We start from the raw sequence: 19,121 nt of genomic DNA on the forward strand, positions 1-19,121 counted from the left end.
GGTGGGAAGGAGAAAGAAAAGAAGAAATAGAGGAAGGGAAGGTAAAAGAGAGAAAGAAAAAGAGCAAGAAAGAAAGAAAGAAAGAAAGAAAGAAAGAAAGAAAGGGGGAAGGGACAGGAACAGAGGAAGGAAGCAAGGAAACTTATGAAAGGGGAGAGTAAGAGAGGAATGAGTGAAGGGAGGGAGGGAGGGAAGAAGGTGGGAAGGAGAAAGAAAAGAAGAAATAGAGGAAGGGAAGGTAAAAGAGAGAAAGAAAAAGAGCAAGAAAGAAAGCTGCAAGCCCCCCCCCGAGCCCCCCAGGCCGGCTGCAACCTTTTAAAACACGTGCGCCGCTTCGCAGCTGTCTCCTGAAGCCGAACGCGGAAGTTAGCGTTTGGCTTCAGGAGACAGCTCCTTGGCGCTTGTATCTCGAATTTGGGCTTGTAAGTAGAACAAAAATATCTCTCCCCTCCCAGCTCTTATCTCGAGTTGCTCTTAAGTAGAGCAGCTCTTATGTCGGGGTTCCACTGTACAGGGAGTTTAAAAAAAACTGGGAGAACTGTGCAAATCTTTATAGGGTGCCACATTTCATCAAAGATTTGAGTGAAGTTCCCCTTAGATTAGGGCAGGGGTGTCAAATTCACGGTGTCATGGCGTTGTCACGTGACATGCGGGGACTTTTTTTCTCTCCTTTGCTAAACCGGATGTGGGCATGGCCAGTGTGTGATGCATCTGGTCCGTGGGCTGCAAAATTTACAGTCCTGGATTAGGGGATGGTTAAATGATGCTGGTTAAATTAGAAAAATGAAGCAAAGAGATTGTATTAACACAACCTAATAAATTAGTGAAAGTTTTTTAATGAAAGTTTTTAAAGTTAGAATTTTTAAAGATTTTTTATGTTTATTAATTGGATTAATTGTACTATTGTGTCTTTGTATATGCTGTGAGCCGCCCTGAGTCCTCGGAAAGGGGCGGCATACAAATCCAATTAAATAAATAAATTGTGGCACAGTGGGTACTGCAGGCCACTAAAGCTGACTGCTAGATCTGCAGGTCAGCGGTTCAAATCTCATCACCGGCTCAAGGTTGACTCAGCCTTCCATCCTTCCGAGGTGGGTAAAATGAGGACCCGGATTGTGGGGGCAATTAGACTGGCTCTGTTAAAAAGTGCTATTGCTAACATGTTGTAAGCCGCCCTGAGTCTAAGGAGAAGGGCGGCATTAAAAAATTGAATGAATGACTAACTAGATAGATAGATAGATAGATAGATAGATAGATAGATAGATAGATAGATAATACTGTGGTTGATATGAAAATAGATATATAATTATAAGTGTGGGCATGATGGCTTAGCAGTTAAAGATGCTGAGCTTGTCAGCTGGAAAGCTAACAGCACGGGTTTGAGACCCGGACGCTGCAAGACAGGGTGAGCTCCCATTACTTGTCCCAACTCTAGCCCACCTAACAGTTTGAAAGCATGCAAGTGCATGTAGATAAATAGGTACCATTTCAGTGGGAAGGTAGCAGTGCTCTGTGCCCCTTGGCATATAATAATGACCACAAAATTGGCTTCGGACTACACTTAGCTCCCTCAGCTAAGAAATGGAGATGAGCTCTGTCCCGTCCCCCCCAAGATGGACACGACTTTATAAATATGCAATAGTGATTAAAAATAACCTTATATATTGAGTGATTTTACAAGTGTGATTTCAATCCACTAATATATTTATTTATTTATTAGTTGGACTTGTATGCCGCCCCTCTCCGAAGATGCTAGCTTTCAATGGGGACTTTAAGAAAAAAATAGTTCAGTAGTCCTTTCATTATAAGGAATTTCCATTAATAAAACTATGCTGTTGAGTTTGAAATAGGGGAGGCAAAACAAAAGGTTGTGAATAAATCCCCTGCATTATCAATGTATGTTGTTATTCTGAATTAATGATGTCTTGATTTGGGCATTTAAAATGACCAAAGATGATGGGGGTAGGAATAAAATAATTATTTGATAGAAAGAAGGTTCAGAAAGCATGACTATATGTTTTCTTCTCCTTTATATTCTTTTCTTTTTCTTACTTTCTATTTTGATTTGGTTTGGTATATTTTTACTCTGGTGGAACATTCTAATATGTACATAAAACAAATGTTTGAGCTTTTCAACTCATTTTTTTTAAAAATGTATCTATTGCAATTGCCAAAACCATCACTTTTCCCACAGCCATTTTTTTTTAAAAAACATCCTGAACCAATTCTGTTCCTGTCAGGGCAATATATACACCCCGGCTTCATTGCCTTCTGGAATGAATAAAGTATCTGATTTTAAACACCTCCACCTCCCCACCTCGCCTATCCCAGAAAAAGAAAAGCAAAAGAAGAGAATTTTGAGACCCTAAGAATCTCCTTAGAGAGCAGGCAAGAAAGTGGTGGGGTTCATCGGCCTCACCTCACACATCTGGTTGTGTTTAAAATGCATGTAGCTCGTGGGGGAGGATGCGCTGCCTTTGCAGATAAGGAGGGGAGGGGGAGAAGAGGGAAATAAACCTCTCAGTACACTGAAAGAGCAGAATGCTGAAGCTAGAAGCCCTGGAAGAACAGATGCATCCCCAAGAAATGGCAGCCTTTGGGAAACAGACAAACAAATGTCCCCCCACCTCCCCCAAAAAATTGTTGGTAGGGCCCAAGAACCTTTCCGGAATGCACATGACCAACTTGGGTTTAGGACTTTATGACTAAAGGTCTAATTGTACAATGTAAAATAGAAGTGCACCAGCGTGCCTTCCGTCCCGGTCCTAATGTTTCTTTCTTATTAGTATCATGTCTATAAACATTATTATATCTTTGTATACCATCAAAGCATACTTGACTAAAAAAATAATTTATTTATTTATTTTGTCCAATACATAATACATATTGAAGAGAATAGACATGTAATAATATAAATAAAGAAAAGAATAGAAGAAAAGATATAAAAGTATAGGTGAACATATTTGAAAGGAAGGAAAGATAAATGAGATAAGGAGAGACAATTGGACAGGGGACGGAAGGCACACTGGTAAAATAATAAAATAATAAATAAAATAATAAAACAAAACAAAACAAACTGCCAGAAGAAGGAAGCAGGCTGGCCTGATCTGATTTCATGTACAGTGGTACCTCTACTTACGAACTTCATTCGTTCCGTGATGAGGTTCGTAAGTAGAAAAGTTCGTAAGATGAAACAATGTTTCCCATAGGAAACAATGTGAAAAGTGAATAATGCGTGCAGTCCCAAAATTCACCCCTTTTGCCTTGCGCTACTGGGAATCCATGCCTCCGGACTTCCGTTGCCAGCTGAAGCGCACGTTCTTGCACTGATGGGATTCCCCTGAGGCTCCCCTTGCTGGGATTCAAAGTACCACTGGCAAAAATGAAGGGAATCCCAGCAAGGGAAGCCTCAGGGGAATCCCAGCAGCGCAAGAACGGGCACTTCAGCTGGCAACAGAAGTCCAGAGGTGGGGTTTCCCAGCGAGGGGAGCCTCAGGGAAATCCCAGCAGTGCAAGAACGGGAGCTTTGGCTGGCAACGGAAGTCTGGAGTGAGGGTTCCTAGTGAAAGGAGGCTCAGGGGAATCCCGGTGCTTCAGCTGACAATGGAAGTCTGGAAGTGTGACATCTCAGGGCGGCGGCTTGGGTTCGTAAGGTGAAAATAATTTGGAAGAAGAGGCAAAAAAATCTTAAACACCAGGTTCATATCTCAAAAAGTTCATTATAACAGGTGAATGTAAGACGCAGTACCACTGTATTTCAAATGGTACATTTAATAACGATTCCTCTACACATTTGCTTCCAATACCCGAGGAATTCATGAAAGGCTCAAAAGCAGAACTTGCTAACCATATAGTACAGATCAGGGATGGTGAACCTTTTTTTCCCCAGGTGCGGAAAGTGCATGCGCATGCACTATTGCACCCGCCACGAGAGCCTACACCCATAATTCAATGGGGAGGGTGGAAATGGCTTTCTACACCCTCCCGGAGGCCCTCTAGAAGCTGGAAATGGACCATTTCCTGACTTCCGATGGGCCCAGTAGGTCCGTTTTTTACTCTTCCAAGGCTCTAGAACAGGGATAGGCAAAGTTGGCTCTTGTATGACTTGTGGACTTCAGCTCCCAGGATTCCTGAGCCAATGATGCTAGCTCAGGAATCCTGGGAGTTGAAGTCCGCATGTCATACAAGAGCCAACTTTGCCTACGCCTGCTCTAGAGCAGTGGTTCCCAACCTTTTTTTGCCCATGACTGACCTAAACTTCTCTAAAATCTTGATGGCATCCCCCAGGACATATAATTCTTACTATTCAAAAAGTGAACTCCTATTCATGGGGAGGAAGCCTAAAACGCCATTAACGTGGTTTTAACAAGGTTCCAATTTCCCCTATTAAAAATCTAATTGCATAGGCCCCACGTTGGGAACCAGGGTGCTAGATGCTTCCCTAGAGCCTGGGGAAAACAAAAATGCCCCCCTGTCCCTCCGAGGCCCTCCGGAAGCTGAAAACGCCCTCCCAGAGCCTCCACATGAGCTGAAAATCAGCTAAGCTAAGATAGGGCAATGGATTGTGAGCCGGCAGATATAGATTCATAATATGTATGCATATATTTGAGGGTATATATCTATTTATTATTTATTAATTAGACTAATATGCTGCCCCTCTCCATGGACTCTGTCACACATATACACACACATACACACACACACACACACCCTTATGGACCATTACAAGTAGTCCTCAACTTATGACAGTTTGAAGTTACAACAGCACTGAAAAAAAGTGGCTTCTGACCATTTTTCATACTTACGGTCATTGCAGCATCCCCAGGGTCACATGATCAAAATGCCGATTTATTTATTCAATTTTTATTCATTCAATTTTTTTTTTATGCCGCCCTTCTCCTTAGGCTCAGGGCGGCTTACAACATGTTAGCAATAGCACTTTTTAACAGAGACAGCATTTTGCCCCCACAATCCGGGTCCTCATTTTACCCACCTCGGAAGGATGGAAGGCTGAGTCAACCTTGAGCCGGTGGTGAGATTTGAACCGCTGACCTGCAGATCTAGCAGTCAGCTTTAGTGGTCTGCAGTACTGCACTCTACCCACTGTGCCACCTTGGCTCACTTAGATGATGCTTGGCAATTGACTCATATTTATTGCAGCCTCCAGGGCTTATTTGATCACCTTTTGCAACTGCCTGACAAGCCAAGTCGATGGGAAAGCCAGATTCACTTTCGTACTAATTTAACAACCACCTCAATTCCCTTAACAAATGTGACAAGAAAAGTCACAAAAGTCACTTAACACGTTCCTCACTTAGCAACCTCCAATTTGGGCTCATACTGTGGTCGTACTTTAAGGACAAACCTGTATTAACCATCCTGCATGAATCTAGTCTATTTCCATCAAATTCCAGGGGATTGCAATCAAATGGCTTTTTAATCTCCGGGACTGCCTTCTGCCGCACGAATCTCAGTGACCGATAAGGTCCCACAGAGTTGGCCTTCTCTGGGTCCTGTTGACTAAACAATGTTGTTTGGCAGGACCCAGGGGAAGAGCCTTCTCTGTGGCAGCCCCGACCCTCTGGAACCAACTCCCCCCGGAGATTAGAACTGCTCCCACCCTCCTTGCCTTTTGCAAAGTTCTTAAGACCCACTTCTGCCGTCAGGTATGGGGGAACTGAGACATCTCCCCCGGGCCTATACAGTTTATATATGGTATGTTTGTGTGTATGTTTGCTTTTAATAATGGGGTTTTTAGTGTTGTTTAAATTATTAGATTTGTTCTTACATTGTCTTTGTTATTGTTGTGAGCTGTCCCGAGTCTACAGAGAGGGGCGGCATACAAATCTAATAAATAATAATAAATAATAATAATAATTTACACCATTAATAAACTTGCAACAAAATTCCCCGGTATCTTGAGGTGCGAAGAAACAAGCTAGGACAATCGAAGTGCTGGGAATGCTCACGGTGTTTATAAATGTACATGTTCAGGATGGAGCACTAGAATCCCCCAGCAGCTTCTATATGGCTGAGCTCTTTGGATTTCTAACAGGACTATCAAATCTGGGCAGCAAAATCCAGACAACCAAGATGGTTCTTCAGACACCGCTGGGCATCTAAATAAGGATTTATGTGGACCCTGAATGGTCCACATGGGGAAAAGTTAAGAATGCACACAGCCAGCCTTTTCCCAAACTGAACTGAGAGAGAGAATTATGGACAAGCAGGCAAAGAATCCTTCTTTATTAAAGGGCAGAGTGTGTTAATTAAGGAGGTGGTCCTTGACCCTCTATAAAAGCATTCTGCTTAAGCTAATTTGTTAACCTAAGCAATTATTAAGTGAGTGGATTTGACAATTAGTGATCCATGTATGCACACAGGGACACACACATACACACATACACTTATAGTTAAGGATGCTTGCGGGGTCAAGTGCTATGGTGTTTATAAGTGGGTATTAATCTTCAACAATTTGCAACAGAAGAATCAGTAGTAACCTTTTGTGTCAGTCCCCCTGTTCTCTAAATTACTATGCTTACAAAGCTACGATGAAGGGGTTGAAATACATATACAAATAGGTTGAAAATGGAAAGAGTGAAGGAACAGAATTTACAGATTAAGGATTCCTTTAACTTTATGTCCCCCTTCAAACACTGGATGGGCTCAGACAGGAACCAACTGAGCTGACCTGCAGAGTTACATGTCAACTGACCTAATTATTTGGCTGCCCTTCTGGCCAGCACAGTGATAGCAGGGCTTGCATAGCATGGGCCAAGGATGAGCTGACCCATCACTTTGTCATCCTTGAAGCTGATCTCCGTTGGTTGCTATTCAGTAGCCACTGATCTCATGATTTTATCTCGCTACCAGCCACAGGAGGAAAGCCATTTCAACACGAGACACAGAATTAGCACGGAGCTCAGCTAGTTTTGTGCACTGAAGAAAAGCCCCCACCTCTTCCAGAGATAAGTCGCAGAATGGAGAAAAGGAGCCAAATACAATAGTCCATCAGTTTCATAAAGACTCTAAGCGCTCTTCATTATTTGGATATGAAGCTTTCTTGATTCTACTTCTGGAAGATTGAGGTTCTTACAAGATAGAGTAGGGATAGGAATATTTATTTCATTTCATTCTTTTCTTGTATTTTATTTTATTTTATTTTATTTTATTATTTTATTTTATTTTATTTTATTTTATTTTATTTTATTTTATTTTATTTTATTTTATTTTATTTTATTTTATTTTATTTTATTTTATTTTATTTTATTTTATTTTTTATTTATTTTATTTTATTTTATTTTTACTTCTATGGCACCCAACCCCGAAGGAATCAGGGCGGCGTACAACAGTATAAAAGATACAATATACAATAAAAAGAAGTCAAATATAAATCTAAACCTATAAACCCCAGTTAAAAACCCACAACTCAAACAATCCAGACAATACATATGCATATCATTTAGTATAATTTGGCCATGGCAGATGTCAATTTCATGGCAAAGTCAGGTCTTTCTAGCTTTTCAGAAGGCCAGTAGGGTGGGAGAAGTGCGAACATTGGGGGAGTTGGCTCCATAGAGCTGGGGTAGCCACAGAGAAGGCCCTCCCCCTCGGCCCCGCCAACCTGCATTAGAATAGGAGTAGGAATAGGAGTAGGAGTAGGAATAGGATTAGAAGTAGGAGTAGGAATAGGAGTAGGAATAGGAGTAGGAATAGAATTAGAAGTAGGAGTAGGAATAGGAGTAGGAGTAGGAATAGGAGTAGGAGTAGGAGTAGGATTAGAAGTAGGAGTATGAGTAGGAATAGGAATAGGAGTAGGAATAGGATTATAAGTAGGAGTAGGAATAGGAGTAGGAGTAGGAATAGGATTATAAGTAGGAGTAGGAATAGGAATAGGAGTAGGAATAGGAGTAGGAGTAGGAGTAGGAATAGGATTATAAGTAGGAGTAGGAGTAGGAGTAGGAGTAGGATTAGAAGTAGGAGTAGGAGTAGGAATAGGAGTAGGAATAGGAGTAGGAATAGGAGTAGGAGTAGGAGTAGGAGTAGGAGTAGGAATAGGAATAGGATTAGAAGTAGGAGTAGGAATAGGAGTAGGAGTAGGAATAGGATTATAAGTAGGAGTAGGAATAGGAGTAGGAATAGGAGTAGGAGTAGGAATAGGAATAGGAGTAGGAATAGGATTATAAGTAGGAGTAGGAATAGGAATAGGAGTAGGAATAGGAATAGGAGTTGGAGTCGAAGTAGGAATAGGATTAGAAGTAGGAGTAGGAATAGGAGTAGGAGTAGGAGTAGGAATAGGAGCAGGAGTAGGAGCAGGAATAGGAGTAGAAGTAAGAATAGAAATAGGAGTAGGAATAGGAATAGGAGTCGGAGTAGGAATAGGAGTAGGAATAGGATTAGAAGTAGGAGTAGGAATAGGAATAGAAGTAGGAGTAGGAATAGGAGCAGGAGTAGGGGTAGGAATAGGAGCAGGAGTAGGAGCAGGAATAGGAGCAGGAATAGGAGCAAGAGCAGGAATAGGAGTAGGAATAGGAATAGGAATAGGAGTAGGAATAGGAATAGGAATAGGAGTAGGAATAGGAGTAGGAATAGGAATAGGAATAGGAGTAGGAATAGGATTAGAAGTAGGAGTAGGAATAGGAGTAGGAGTAGGAATAGGAGTCGGAGTTGGAGTAGGAATAGGATTAGAAGTAGGAGTAGGAATAGGAATAGGAATAGGAGTAGGAGTAGGAGTAGGAATAGGAATAGGAGCAGGAGTAGCAGCAGGAATAGGAGTAGGAGTAGGAATAGGAATAGGAGTAGGAATAGGAGTAGGAATAGGATTAGAAGTAGGAGTAGGAATAGGAATAGGAGTAGGAGTAGGAATAGGAGCAGGAGTAGGAGCAGGAGTAGGAGTAGGAATAGGAGCAGGAGTAGGAGCAGGAATAGGAGCAGGAGCAGGAGCAGGAATAGGAGTAGGAATAGGAATAGGAATAGAATTCTTTAGGAATTTGTCTTTGGTGCATATGTTCTCAGTATACATGAAAGAAAAGATACATTTGTCAAGAATCATGAGGTACAACACTTAATGATTGTCATAACCCAAATAAACAATCAGGAAACAATATTAATATAAATCGCAAGATGCATGAGATAAAATAAATACACCCAGCACCTTATCTAATTTAACCATCCATCCACCCACCATTTCCATGGCCGTTCATGAACGCACCGTGAGAAATGGCAGGCTTGAGAGCAAGCTTTCCAAAATGGCAACACAGTTCTTGCAGCAGCACAACTATGGCCGCCAAGAGGGTTTCAATTAAAGTTGTGTGTCCTGCTTCTAAGCTGGAGTGGTCTCCAAACTCAAACAGGCTACGCTCCCGCATCAGGCCAGCAGAGCCCAAGGGGGACACAATGGAGTCTTGTTTCTGGTAACTCGAGAAGCGTTATTCTTGGCTCTTTAATTTTAGACTCCAACACACTTGCATTCCTGAGCATTACAATGGCATATATTTATACTGTGGAATGCAGGCCCCGGTGCTAATTTAATAGGCCCTGGGTGACCGAGAGCTACTCTCCTCGCTGGCTTGACACAGAGATAAAACTGGAACAGGCGAGGTTTATGGAGCTTACAAACCCCTGGCATCTGTCCCCTTCTCTCTCCCTCCCGCCCCCTGTAAAAGGCTGAATTGACAATCCCTGGAAATTCACTGACCACTTGAATGGACAGGCCAGCTGCCGGTAATGAGAAATGCGATGGAGACAAAATTGGAAGTGTTGCAGCATGACTGGAAAGCCCAAGGCAAGGGAGAGAAAGATTTCTCCTCCCGCCCGCCCTCCCTCCCTCCACCCCATCCTCCTGCAGCAGACGTACCCCTGTGCTTATTTTGCAGCACAGTAGGTCTGTTGTTGCCTTGATGGAAAAAAAATCTCAGCTAGATGAACAGAGGTGCCCAGATGTCATGGATATCAGCACACAGCATTTATTATTACAGCTTGTCACAGGAGCCGCAACTAAGAGGAACATTGATGTGCTCCCCCCCTCCTCCACTTTTTATTATTATTTTCTTACGTTTTCCAGATGTGAACCAAAAAGGCAGTGATAATTGCTTACAGTCGAACAGCCCCTGAGTCTTATAAGTGATATTCACAAAGCTTGTTTGGTTTTCTTTTTTTTTCTTCTTTTTTTAAATGGATCTATAAACTGTAGATGTGATGTATTAAAAGATCAGGGTAGCTTTCGTGCCTCTGGGTGCTTCAACTTTTGAAATGAGCATTGCGTGAAGACTAGGAAACAATTTATTTTATTTTTATTTGTTTGCTTGTTTTTTCATGTAGCTATTGGTGGTATATAATATATATATATATAAGATTTTTATTAATATTGCTTCTTCATTGCTTATTTGACCCCTATGACAATCATTAAGTGTCGTACCACATGATTCCTGACAAATGTATATTTTATTTTATGTATGCTGAGAGCATATGCACCAAGACAAATTCCTTGTGTGTCCAATCACACTTGGCCAATAAAATTCTATTCTATTCTATTCTATTCTATACAGCAGTGTTTCCCAACCTTGGCAACTTGAAGATATTTGGACTTCAACTCCCAGAAGTCCCCAGCTAGAAATTCTGGCTGGGGACTTCTGGGAGTTGAAGTCCAAATATCTTCAAGTTGCCAAGGTTTGGAAACACTGGTATACAGAGATATAATAATATTTATATACATGATACTAGTAAAAGAGAAACATTAGGACAGGGGACGGAAGGCACTCTGGTGCGCTTATGCTCACTGTCAGATTATAAAATGCACAAGAGAGAAACGCAGCATGTGGGAGATTATGCTGAGGGAAGTGGTTAAGTGAGGCTTACTTTTTCTAGACCCATTTCAGATACAGTATTAAAAAAAAGAAGAAGATTGGCAGGGTTTTGAAATAATGTTCAAAAATTGCAGTCGGGCCTGTTTAGCAGTGGCAAGAAGGCAATTCTCTCTTTTGAGTCATCCTTCAAAACCAATACTGTCTCTGACAATGAGGCCTTCTTGGTGCTCCCTGAGCTTGGTTGGTTTTTTGCAGACATTTCATTATCCAAACTAGGGAATATAATCAGTGCTAGTATAGAGAGAGGCTTGCTCTTATTTTATACATTCTAGTGCCGTGATGATGAACTTATAGCACGTGTGCCACTAGTGGTACACAGAGCCATATCTGAGGGCACGTGAGGCATTAACCTATGTCAGCTCCAGTGCACATGTGTGTTCTGGTCAGCTGATTTTCGGCCTTGTGGAAGGTGGGGGGAGTCTGGCGGGCCCCAGGGGAAGAGCCTTCTCTGTGGCGGCCCCGGCCATCTGGAATCAACTCCCCCCGGAGATTAGAATTGCGCCCACCCTCCTTGTCTTCCATAAACTACTTAAGACCCCCTATACCACCAGGCATGGGGGATTTGAGACACCTTTCCCCCAGGTTTATTATAATTTATGTTTGGTATGTATGTGCTGTTTGGTTTTTAATTATGATAGGGTTTTTAGTTTTTTTAATATTAGATTTGTGCCTGTATAATACTGTTTTTATCGTGTTGTGAGCCACCCCGAGTCTTCGGAGAGGGGCGGCATACAAATCTAATAAATTATTATTATTATTATTATTATTATTATTATTATTATTATTATTATTATTATTATCACCCTCCCCAGGCTTCAGGAAATCCTCTGGAGCCTGCGAAAGGCAAAAAAAATGCCCAGTGGACCTACCGGAAGTTTGGAAACGAACATCTGATAGGCCCATTGGGCCTGTTTTTTGCCACCCACAGGCTTTGGAGCCTCCGGAGGCCCCACACCCAAGCCTTTTTGATACCCAAGCCCTTTGGGCGCCTGAGCAAAAAAAGGTTCGCCATCACTGTTCTGGTGGCTTTCCCTATCAGTATTGGTGGGAGGGGTCTTGGCTGACAAAGCACAAAAAAGCCACTGAAACGGGGAATGCCCTCAAACCAGAAAGTATTGGGTGGCTCCAACCATGTTGTCATAGGCACCATCAGTTGGGTTAGACGTTTTGAAGCATTTTTGGTGCCATGGATACTTTAGGAATATTGGGAGTGGGGTGCATTGTAAAAGATGAAGTCTCCTTATAGTCAACCTTGACTTCAAGGACATATCCTTAGAGTTTCTTGGTGGCGATGGGTGGTGTGGGGAAGGGGAGGGGCAGCAGAGAGAGAGAGGGAAGTTGACTGGTTCTTCAAGAAGCAGCTTAATAATTTTGGTTTTGTATAGTGTCACTTCAGCGAGATTACTTTGTGCAGCAGGCACAAAGATTTTGCAATACCTACAACAGAGGAATGATTGGTGAAGATGAAACTTGTTGAGATGGCCAAATCAATTTGTTTGATTAGAGAAAAGATAAAATCGAGATTTATTGTTCTTGCTGAAAACCTCTTAAGGACTTTTTGCATAAAACAGTAAAATTATAAATTTAGGATTAATGGTTCCAATGATCAGACAGAATATATTATAGAAAGAGAGTCATGACCTGACTTTAGATAAAGAGATAAATTTATAATCATATTTACAACTGCAGTAAAAAAAAGAGATCAGAAGCCCCTTCTTTGTATCCCTTTTCTTTCTTTTCTATTTCTTATTTATTTATTTATTTTATTGGATTTGTATGCCGCCCCTCTCCGTGGACTCGGGGCGGCTAACAACAGTGACAAAAAACAGAATGTAAAAATCCAATACTACAACAGCTAAAAACCCTTGTTATAAAACCAATCATACATACCATGCATAAATTGTAGAAGCCTAGGGGAAAAGATTATCTTAATTCCCCCATGCCTGACGGCAGAGGTGGGTTTTGAGGAGCTTATGAAAGGCAAGGAGGGTGGGGGCTATTCTAATCTCTGGGGGGAGTTGGTTCCAGAGGGTCGGGGCCGCCACAGAGAAGGCTCTTCCCCTGGGTCCCACCAAATGGCATTGTTTAGTTGACGGGACCTGGAGAAGACCCACTCTGTGGGACCTAACTGGTCGCTGGGATTCGTGCAGCAGAAGGCGGTCTCGGAGATATTCTGGTCCAGTGCCATGAAGGGCTTCATAGGTCATAACCAACACTTTGAATTGTGACCGGAAACTGATCGGCAACCAATGCAGACTGCGGAGTGTTGGTGTGATATGGGCATATTTAGGGAAGCCCATGATTGCTCTCGCAGCTGCATTCTGCACGATCTGAAGTTTCCGAACACTTTTCAAAGGTAGCCCCATGTAGAGAGCATTACAGTAGTCGAGCCTCGAGGTGATGAGGGCACGAGTGACTATGAGCAGTGACTCCCGTTCCAAATAGGGCCGCAACTGGTGCACCAGACGAACCTGGGCAAACGCCCCCCTCGCCACAGCTGAAAGATGTTTTCTAATGATTTCTTTTTTTCTTGAGATGTCCTCATTCTCATGTAAATGTTCCAAGGCAGTAATTTTAGCAAACTGTTTTACCCTTTTCCAGACTCTGACAAGCCTATAACAGAAATATGGGAGGGTTACACATGGAAGATAGCAATGTTGCTGTGAATAAGAAATGATTGTCTCTTAAACATTTCATTTAAATTCTAAATCAGACTTTTAGCTTTCTTTGTTGTTTCTCTTTTTACTTTTTATTAGTTGGTATTAGTTTGGTTGTTTTTAAAACTTGTAATAACAGTACCAAAAAACCCCCAGCAAATCTGATTAATATTTTATGAAAATCTCATTTTCTGCTACCAAGAGCTCAACGCTTTCCTGAGAAGATGCACTGCACACATACCCACAATTGTATTCAGAGGAGAAGGCAGATTAAACTATGTGTATGTGTATATGTATGTGACTTTTATGCCATGCAATCCCATGGGACTCATGGCAGCTTACAACAATAATTATATAATACAATGCTAAAAAGTCAAATATAAATAGCAAGAAGCCAGGTCTTCATGGATTTTAGAAGGCCAGTAGGGTGGGAGCAGTACAGACACTGGAAATTAGCTTAAAGTGACCAGATTTTAAGATTGGGAAAGAGGGACACCATTGTGTGTTAGGGTTAAAAATAAATTAGCAAAAAATATTTCTCTCTCTCTCTCTCTCTCTCTCTCTCTCTCTTTCTTACTCTCTTCATCACTTCCTCCCTCTTTTCTCTCTCTCTTTCTCTTCCTTCCTTCCTCCTTACCTCTTTCTTCCTCTCTCCCTCCTTCCCTCCCTCTCCGTCTTTTTATCTCTCTCTTTCTCCCTCTCCCTTTTTTCCTCTCTCTTTTCCTTCCTCCCTTTCTCTCTTTCTGTCTCCCCCTCTCTTTCTCTCTCTCTCTCTTGCTATCTCTCTCTTTCTCTCTCTCTCTTGCTATCTCTCTCTCTTGTTCTCTCTCTCTTCCTTCCTCTCCTTTTTTCTATCTCTTCTTTTCTCCCTTTCTCTCTCTCCCCCCTCTCTTTTGCTCTCTCTCTCTCACTCTCTTGCTCTCTCGCTCTCTCTTGCTCTCGCTCTCTCTTTCTCTTTCTCTCTCGTACACTACGTACAGGGGCCGAAGTAGGAGTGGGAGGGTGCCGGCAGCAGCGGCACCAGGTAGTAGCTGCGGGGCGGTGGCAGAGCGGCAGCGGGGCAGGCGGCTGCGAGCGGGAGCTCCAGGGCGGAGGCACCGACAGTGGCGGCTGGACGTGTTACTGAATTGCCATGCATGCTGGCACTGTGATGGGCATGGGTGCAGGGCTGGCACTTTAGCTCATTTTGGTTTGTTGATGGGCTGCAAATGAAATAAATTGTAGTTAAGAACCTGTTGAACAAGAGCGTGGAACTTAATGTGGTTGCACACCAAAGATTATGGGCTCAGTTAAGTGAACAGGTTTGGCTTCCTCTATATCTTCTGGTGTGCATTACTGCAGCAAAGCTAGAACATTGATAAGACCTGAAATGGGTGGGTTCCATCACTGGAGCCTAGGAAACAGCAGCAGCAAACCTCTCAGGCCCCTGTAAATCATGGGTGTTGCACTGGTCACAGTTGTATGCAGCCCACGTGGCATATGATGGGAAGCCATTCAGGCGCCTGCAAAGAGATTCAAACTTTTGCCAAGTGAGGGGCAGGCAGCTAATTGAGAGAGGAGCAGCCTTAGCAGATAAGGGAAGGGGTCAAAGCCACAAAAGCTAAATCCTTGACCTGTTATTTAAAGGGTCAGGTAGAGTTCAATAGACTACTCTGGGCCAATTCACTCAATTAAAATATTAAAAGTCCAAGTCAGAAGCTCAGAGATTGGAGCTAAATCTTGCTTCTTTGGCAAACTTCTTTGTGTGTGTGTGTGTGTGTGTGTGTGTGTGTGTGTGTGTGTGTGTGTGTGTGTGAAGGGGGAGACTAGGATTATTGCAACCTTCCTGGAAAGCAGCAAGCGAAGAGTGGGGTGGAGGGGGAAGAGGTATTCTGCAAAATGGGAAAGAGGTAGGAAATTCCCACCTCTTAATTTAACAGTTAAACTCAGAGCTGGTGATCATCAATGCCCAGTGACAACATTTGTTGGCATTTCAGAAACAGACATGAGAATATTATCCTGCTCTGGAGAGATTTTTTATGTCGGAAAAGATAATATCTATAAAAAGATTTTGCATTTGTGGCAAGAAATATTAGTCTGCCAGTCTCCATCTCCATACTTAAAAGCAAAATAATTCGGGTCAAATAAGGTGGTTGTGGCATAGATCAGTGTTTCCCAAACTTGGCAACTTGGAGATATCTGGACTTCAACTCCCAGAATTCCCCAGCCAGAATGGGGAATTCTGGGAGTTGAAGTCCAAATATCTTCAAATTGCCAAGGTTGGGAAACACTGGTATAGGTAACAACCCACATTTTCTCCACCTTAGCCCTATGCAGATCAAGAGATTAACCACTGCTTGAATAGAAACAACTGTCTCTGAGGTATCTTCTGATACTGGTTAGATATACAGTACACCTACACATAGCTTTTCTATTTTAAATTATCATGATTACCATCACTGCTCATCTGTTTCACCCCCCTTCAGTGTGTAGGCATGTAATGATATTGTTAGGCCACAATATGATACTGAAAGCATTGTTGGTAATGACCTTTAAAGCCCTACATGGCATTGGGCCAGAATATATCCAGAACCGCCTTCTACCGCACAAATCCCAGCGGCCGATAAGGTCTCACAGAGTTGGCCTTCTCCGGGTCCCGTCGACCAAACAATGCCGTTTGGCGGGCCCCAGGGGAAGAGCCTTCTCTGTGGTGGCCCCGGCCCTCTGGAATCAACTCCCCCCAGAGATTAGAATGGCCCCCACCCTCCATGTCTTTCGCAAATTACTCAAGACCCACCTTTAACGCCAGGCATGGCGGAGTTAGGATATTCCTTCCCCTAGGCCATTACAAGTTATGTATGGTATGTTTGTGTGTATGTTTGGTTTTTATAATAAGGTTAAAAAAATAGTTGTTTTATTAAATTGGATTGTTACATGTTGTTTTTTATCATTGTTGTTAGCCGCCCCAAATCTGCGGAGAGGGGCGGCATACAAATCGAATAAATAAATAAATGAATGAATGAATGAATGGATGGATAAATAAATAAATAAATAAATAAATAAACGGATAAACGAATAAATAAATAAATATATAAATATAAATAAATAAATAATGGTTTTATGTAACCAGGCCATCACATCGAAAACCTGTGCAAACTATGTTACTAAATTCTCTCTACTGTCCAGTCAAGGTAATCACTTCTCCTCCGTGCTACTGCCAGCCTCTGTACTGAATATCATGAGAGGGAGAGAGGGACAAACATTTCACATAAAAAAATAAACACTTCCACTTCCACTCAACCACCTGTTCACATCTCCAAACTATGTAAATGGTAGACTTTGAATTGAAAGTTTTGCCCTCATCTATCTCTCTCTCACTCTCTCTCACTCTCTTTCTCTCTCTCTCTCTCTTTCTCTCTCTCTCTCCCACTCTATCCAATTGCATCCTGGTCATTCAGGGTTACTATTAGCATACTATTAGCCATGTTGTGACAGTGGTTAGAATGCAGTATTGAAGCTACTTCTGCTGACTGCTGGGTGGCTGGGTTTCATCAAGCTCAAGGTTGGCTCAGCCTTCCAACCTGGTGGGTGGGTAAAATGAGGAGCCAGATTGTTGGGGGCAATAGGCTGACTCTTCAAACTGCTTACAGAGGGCTGTAAAGCACTGTAAAGAGGCATATAAGCCTAAGTGCTATTGTTACGGGTGGGTTATTGATGTTGTGTCCTTTTACAGCAGCTCATTTTAGGGCAGCTTATTCACCTTTGGTCCCCACCTGTCACTCAGCTCTCACCTGTGGCTCCTAGTAGCTGTAGCATGTGCAGCGGCCACACCCCAGGCAACAGCTTCAGGCTGGCCAAACCAGGTTGAAAGTAGCCGTTGGGTCATCAACCTTTAGTGAGATAGAGACTTGTCCATCCTGAGCATGTGAAGACAGATTCTAGCGGACTGAGAGGATGAAATGTACTAGATTATGTTCTGTCTGGGTCCCCCCAGATGCCAACACCAACCAAAAAGAGTATCCAGACACACTGGTAAAAAGAAAAGGCAGTTTATATACTGGAAAGCAAACACAGGTAACAAAAACTGTTCTTACAGACAGGAACACGATGAAGCTTCACAGAGGTTTCACGAAGGCCAGGCAATAAAACAGGATTCTTGTTGGCAAAAACAACACTGGAGATAATAAAACCCACGCCTCCCCCAAGTCTTTCAGCCTTTTAGGACACAAGCCAAGATCAGGGACGCCAAGAATCGAAGCAAGGTCGCAGGACTCCCAGTTGATAACTTTCCACAAGACTGTAAGGGCGGGCCTGCCTTTTCAACCCTGCTGAGGAGAACCACACCCAAACCCAGCTGTTGCCAATTCAGGGATGGAAATACCTTTCTAATTGGCCCCTCCTTTGAGCTGCACGTCTCTGCCTCATGTCTATTATTGCCTGTGCGTCTTCATCCATGAATCCAGGCTACTAGCTGGGGAGAGGCTTCCCCCGGGGGTCTCAGGCTGCTCTCCCTCCTCCTCTTCCTGACGTTCCTCTCCCCTGTCTGCCTGGTCCTCCCCCTCCTGGTCACTGTCCTCCTCCTCTGGGCATGGAGCCGGCAGAGCTCCAGCTGGTCCCTGAGGAGCCTCAGGCTGAATCACAACAGATTAGGACAATGATCATGAAGGCAGTCTCTGCAAGCAATGTGGTAGGCTAAGAGCACGGCAAGACACAAAAGACGCCCTGGTCAACCATTGCACCCAGACCATCTCCAACTGTCTCGACTCTTGTCCTGCTATTAGAGCAAGATGGAATATGGGAAGAGAGAGTGGGGATGACTATGTGCGCCTGCCCCTCACTTTAATCCAATTCACGCGCAAGTCTTGACATAGCCAGAGCTGCAAATGCTGCAACGATGGTGCCCACACATGTCTGCCCAACATGTGGCAGAACATTTCGTGCCTGTTCTGCCGGGCTCTCTGGTAAGAGCCTCCCAAAAATTCAGGGGTACAAATTTTAGACACACACACACGTTTGAAAATTCAAAACAATGTTCTTTATCACAAAATTTAAAATAAACTAAGCACTCTTTTTGTATTGCAAAGAGCACTCGTCCCAAAACAACCAGGTAGTCTGTACAATTTCCCTTAAGCAGTCATTAAGTACTTAGCTAGCAGCTGTGAAGAAACTTCACACCCCTTCTTCTTCCAACGAAGTGAGACACACACACACACACGTTGCTCTGCTTTGGTTTCAAAGGCATGAAAAATCAACAAACAAAGTCCAGAAAACAGCAACACAGGATTCTTGAAGAACTGCGATCAGATACTCTTCCACAACGGCCAAACCTACACGCTGCTATTTATAGCAGCAGCCCTAATTACTGGAGCCCCACCCAAACACAGGTGGCCTTTCTTATCTCCTATAATAAGTCCTTACTTAGTCTCTTCTACGCATAATTCTGCGCTTGCATGGGTCCAAGACATCTTCATCCGAATCAATGGAAGATAATGGGGATTGACTGCCTGGGCTGTGTGCCAAGCCCCCCTCTTCCAAGTCACTCCCACCTTCTTCTTCATCCGAGGAAACTAAACTCTGAACTGACTCTGTCGGCAATAACACAGGCCTATGACATGTTGAA

The sequence above is a fragment of the Erythrolamprus reginae genome, chromosome 2 (genome assembly GCF_031021105.1).
Source record: "Erythrolamprus reginae isolate rEryReg1 chromosome 2, rEryReg1.hap1, whole genome shotgun sequence".
Classification (NCBI taxonomy): Eukaryota; Metazoa; Chordata; class Lepidosauria; order Squamata; family Dipsadidae; genus Erythrolamprus; species Erythrolamprus reginae.